This window comes from Tupaia chinensis, unplaced genomic scaffold, assembly GCF_000334495.1.
Source record: "Tupaia chinensis unplaced genomic scaffold, TupChi_1.0 Scaffold000174_1, whole genome shotgun sequence".
Taxonomy (NCBI): domain Eukaryota; kingdom Metazoa; phylum Chordata; class Mammalia; order Scandentia; family Tupaiidae; genus Tupaia; species Tupaia belangeri.
Window position 1 is genome coordinate 644,978 of NW_006159649.1, and position 6,086 is coordinate 651,063.

Below are 6,086 nucleotides of genomic sequence, written 5' to 3' on the forward strand. Positions count from 1 at the left end.
CATTACTACATACACTTACACACTTGACAACAGGATTCATGTTTCCTATAGGCAGCCAGGAGATAGGTTTTATGCATATTCCTTATAAAAGAATTACATGAGGAATAAAAAATAGTTACATAAATTAATATATTCAGAGTTAGTTTGCTCAAGATGAACCTAGTCATAATAAATTCCATTCCAATCCTTGTAAATAATTCAAGATTTGGAGGTACATTATCAAAATATTTGATAAATGTAAGCATCAAATAAATTACCATAGCCACATTTCCAATAGCTCCCCTGTGAGAGGAAAATACTTAAATATGGCACCAAATAAGAGCTTTGTGGAGCATAATAATCAGATAAAAAGTTAAGAACCCACCTTCTCAATGATCAAAAACAGAACTCATATAGTTTCAGAAAGTAAATTTTTAGGTGAAGTGATTTCACTTTGACATTAGAACAAACAGGCTCCAAATTTCAGGGGTTGTAGCAACAACATGGATTGCTCACCACATTACGTTACATGTGAGCAACTGTGGATGACTGCTATGCCTCTTCTCCATGTGTCTTCTCATTCTGAGATCTAGGCTGAAATAACCGCCCCAATCTTGAACATGCCACTCTTATGCCAGAAGAATAGATCAACATAGCTGGCAAAACTGTGTAATGACTATAAACTTTAGTTTGAAACCACCCTACATCACTTCTCAAGCTCCATTGCACAAATAAAGTAATGTATTATCATAGTCTGCTATTGTGTTACTTATAAGCTACCTGGTAATGGGAGATTTATAAAGAATAGAGGCACTTGGGACCAGCAGTTAGCGTAATGGCTATGTCACTGGACTCCCATGTAGTTGACTGTGGTTTGAGTCCCAGACCCGGTGACTTAAAACTCATGCCTGGTGCATGTGTGTGCGTGCCCAAGATCATGAGAGGAGACTGGAGGAGAAGGGATTGTGGCATGGCCACCCTCCCTGGGGGGTGATTTCTCGCTTTCTCTCTGTCTCTCTCCATCTATCTGTCAAGCACATGTACTCTATAGCAAAAACCTCTCCAAAAAAAAAAGAATAGAAGCACCATTGAAATAGTGGAAACCTCATGCATTAAATTAAAAAAGAATAGCTTATAAAATAATACTTTTATCTTTTTCCAACCATTTTGAGGTTCTTGAACTAATTGTGAGGATGCTTTCAAGTTTCAACATTGTTGAAATAAGAATTACCAAAAAAAGATATCTTTAATTAATTCCATGGATCTTCATTACACTAATTCCATTTTATCTACGCTGTCAGTTCTTATAGATATAAATTTATAATGCAAATGACAAGCAATGGAAGAACATATGTTGAAAATTTTATACATATAACATTTTTAACAAGTTATTTTATTATTATTTTTAATTTGCTATAGGGCACATGTACTCCCAGAGAGAGACAGAAAGGAAGAGAAGAAAAGTGAGGAAGCAAGTGACCTGGTCCAGGATTCAAACTACAATTGGCCATGTGAGAGTCCAGTGCCTTAACACTACACCACCTTCTGGTCCCTATATAAATTATGTTAATACTATGTTAAGGAAATACAGAATGTGTTAAGTAGAAACTACTATGTTGGAGTGGGAAGTTCCGGAATATCTTCAGAAAGAAGGCAAGATTTAAGTTAATTCTATAGTTTCTAATATATTTTGAATGTTAAGTTTATAGTGAACATAAGTATAGACCCTTTCATACTCTTTTTAATCTCCACAATATAGGTATCATTACTTTATTATTATTTGAAGAAGTTGATACTGAGGGTAAGGCTAAACAACTAGCCTAAAGTACTTAATATGGGGAACAGAAATAAAACATAGACCAATGACTGTAGCGTCAAATATATTTTTATTTATAAATTTCCCAGATTGAAGTGAGTTGGCTTTTCAGGTAAGAGATGAACCACTCATTTATTCAGTTTTTTATTCCATAAATCTTTTGACCATCTTTTTCCATCTAAAAATCCACAATATAAAAAAGGAGTTGCTACTCTTTTGAAGAACACAATGTCATTGTTATGAGAAAGTACAGATTGCCTGACATATTTTTTTTTTCCTGTCCAGGCCCTAACAAGACTCTGATTTTAGGGGATTAGTTCTATTCAAAAGATACAGAGGGAGAGGACATAAAAAAGAAAGAACAAACAAAAAACTAATTTTTCAACATCACAAGGCTTTTTTCCATGTTAGTATGTGTGTCAGTGTAAGAAAATTTCTCCTCTTGGTAACTGAGAGGAGGTCTCTCAAAACTAGATAGATGTTTATCCCCAAATAAATCTGAAGTTGAAGACATTCCACCAGTGACAAATGCCCCATCCTCCAAAATCAACAATGAAATGTTCTGTGTGCTAATGATACAGCTTTAAAAAAAAAATAAGGAAGAACAAAATTTTGCATGTTTATAAAACTTGCTGAAAAATAGTATTTCAAACTATACAGTGAACAGAAGTATATTGTTCTCGAAAGCATGCATCTCCAGCCCTTGTAGCTTTCTGTGGCTGGTTTGTTTAAGTAGCTCCATTTTCGGCTGGGTTATTCCCATCCTTGTCAGTGTCAGCTTTTCCCTTTTTGTTTTTGAAGACCTCCTCTCCCGTCTTTGCCAGGACCTTTTGAGGCTTGGGTTCTAGCTTTGGAGGAATAGGACTAGCAGACAGTCTTGTAAATCTTCTCTGTGGTTCATCTTTCATCTTGACTTTCTCTCCTTTAGCATCCCCTTCAGCCTGGCAGTGGGACATGAGCATCGGAAGCCGGGACACAGTGGCAAAGCCCGCTTTGGTCTCTTCAGAGGCTGCTCTTGCCTCTTCCCACAACTCTGATTTTACCTCTTTTCTAGTCAGGAGATTTATTACTGTATAATTTCTTCTAAATACTGCTAAATGTAGGAGCATCTCACAAAGCGATTGCAAAAGCTGAATTTTCACTAATATTCAGTTAAGAATATGTTGTTTTTATAGAAATTCAGTTCAAAATATAATCTACTGCTCTTTATATTTCTTCTTTAACTTGAAGTTATTTAGGAATGTTTCATTTAGTTTCCAAATATTTTAGAATTTCACAGATACCTTTTGCTATTGATTCCTAACCAATATCATATACTGTAGTTATTATAAAATAACTTAGTGTGATATGGTTTTTTTTAATTAACTGAGACATTTTCTAAGTCCCAAAACATGATTTATCTTATAAATGCTATAAACTTGAAAAATTTTGTATTCTCCCTCCAGTTGTTAAGTCATATGTTGTACAACTGTCAGTGAGATCAATTTGCTTAATAGTGTTCTTTCTTCTGCAGCCATATTGGCCTTATTTGCACTTATTTTAATCAGTCTATTATTTATCAAAAGAGGGATATTAAACATTGATTATAGTCACTAATTTATAAATGTTTCTGCTTTCATTTATCTATGTATCTATCTGCTAACAACATAAATGTTTATTTAATATTTTGATTTTCACTTGAGTATTCATGCACAACAAAATGTCTTTTTAAGAGTAAAAAATAAAATCAAGATGTTTTATGAAAATGAACATGAGAACACTAACTAATAGAATCTAGCTCTATCAGAAAAATAAAGACAATCTGAAGGCTATAGCTCAGGCAAAAATGTATGTCATTCTAAAGAGTATGTCTAAAATGGAAAAGCTATTATGGTGCCAAGATAATGGTAATTATGTCAGTAAATATAATGTACACTGATGCTTTAAGACAGAACTAATAATTTATAGCGTACAAGATGTATGTTTTAAAACTTTTACAAAACAATATGGAAGCCAAGAACTAGATAAACAGGGTACAATTACTTTAAGGCATTAGTGCTTCAGGAAAATTAATTTTAGAGATTAAATTCTAAAATGGTAAATTTTATTATCATATAATAATTTTTTTAGAGAAATTTTTGCAATAGGGAACATATGCTCACCAGAGAGACTGAGAAAGAGATAGAGAGACACAAAGTAAGAAATCTCCCCCAGAAGGGATGGCCGTGTTGCAATCTCTTCTCCTCTATTCTCCTCTTGGGATTTTGGGCATGCACACACATATGTTCATTATAAGTTTATTTTATTTTATTTTATTTTTATTTCTTATTATATATTTAATCACAAATGTCACTTAGCTTGTAAAGTGAATGTTCCAACATGAATACATTTCTTACTAGTCCAGCTGGGGATGCTATGCACGTTATCATCAACAGATAATTACCCAACTCTTTGTACCATAAATGTCTTGCTTCACATTTTTCTCCTGAATGTCTTTCCTCAGACTCTCCTTCTTTTCCCGCCCTCTTCCCACACTGTATCTGGTATCTATAACCATTTTCAATATTTCTATATCCTCTAGTCTTTCAGTTTCAGCATGAGTTTTAAGCTGCCAAGTCTGGGACTCGAACCACTGTCAACGATATGAAAGTTTAGCAACATAACCATTACACCATCTGCTGGTCTCTATATGAGATAATATATATATATATTTTTTTTGAGAGGTTTATGCTATAGGGCTCATGGGCTTGCCAGAAAGACAGAGAGACAGAGAAACAGAAAGGAAGAAATTCCCCCCAGGAGGGATGGCCACACCACAATCCCTTCTTCTTCATTCTCCTCTCAGGATCTTGGACACATGTACACACGTGGCCAGTGAGAGTTTAAGCCACTGGATCTGGGACGTGACCAGTGAGAGTTTAAGCCACTGGATCTGGGACTTGAACCACGGTCAACTATATGGAAGTACAACAACATAGCATTATGCTATCTGCTGGCCCCAATAATTTTTAAACTACCTTCTAAATGATTAGAAATGTGGATGGAGTGATATAAATAAATATGGAATGATATAAAGACACAACATATAAAAAATGCAAGAAAGAACAAAGAAATATTTAAAAAAATAAAATAAAAAGTATAGAAAATGTATATTATTTTAAATATTTCAGTGATTACGTTAAATGTAAATAAATTCACTTAAATTTTAAGCATGATGTGTCAAATTCAACTAACAATTTGAAACATACTCTTTTTTTTGCTACTATAGGGCATGTCCCATCAAATATATACTTTTATAAGATAAAATTAAATTATAAAGACAGAAAAATCTTAAAAAGGTGAGAAAGGCTTAGAAAATACCAGAAAGTTAGTATCTGGAACCAGCAGTTGGCATAATGGCTATGTTGTTGGACTCCCATGTGATTGACCATGCTTTGAGTTCTGGACCTGTTGGCTTAAACTCACGCCAGGCTTGTGTGGATGCGTGCCCAGGATCCTGAGAGGAGAAGGGCTTGTAGCGTGGCCATCCCTTCTGGGGGTGGGGGTGATTTCTCGCTTTCTGTCTCTCTGTCTCTCTCTGTCTTTTTGGCGAGCCCACACATCCTATAGCAAAAATCTCTCTCAAGAAAAAAAAAAAAAGAAAGAAGTTAGTATCTAGCATAGCCATAATAAAATCATACAAAATAGATACTTAAGTGAAAAGTAGTTGTAGACATGAAGAATTTTGTTTTACAAAAAAATAAATATTTAATTTTTTAGAAAACTAAGTGATTTTACTTTGCATGCACCAAAAATCTAGGCTTTAATGATCTAAAAATAAATTTGCAAAACTCCACATGAAAATAGATAGCTATAATAATAGTGAGATATTCCAAAGTTATTGACCCAATAATTTTGAAATAGCCAAAATATAAACAATATTGAGAATTGAAACGAAATTATTAGCATTCTGACAGAAAGGTTTTCAAAGAGTTCAAGTATGTATTATTAAAAATTTATGCATAGATTTCAAATTTTTATCAAAATAAACTCATATTTCAATTCCATTTTCCATAAATTTACACACTTACAAAATGCAGATTATTAATGTTTACCAAATATAGCAAGTTTCAAGAAATTCCACATATTTTAAATAATACAGCATATGTTCTGTGACAATAATGCAATTAAGCTAGAAATAAGAACAATAAAATGAAAAAAACAAAAAACAAAAAACACAGGCAAATCCCATATGTTCTAGAAACCAAGACCAACAACAAAAAACTAGACAATTACCATATGTTTGAAAATTTAAAATCAAACTTCTCAGTGA

General features: G+C 33.4%; 1 pseudogene; it reads right to left on the reverse strand.

Moving 5' to 3' along the window:
* Positions 1-2,523: 2,523 nt before the first annotated feature.
* On the reverse strand, positions 2,524-2,751 carry LOC106734645 (non-histone chromosomal protein HMG-17 pseudogene; annotated as a pseudogene).
* Between the last annotated feature and the right edge of the window lie 3,335 nt (positions 2,752-6,086).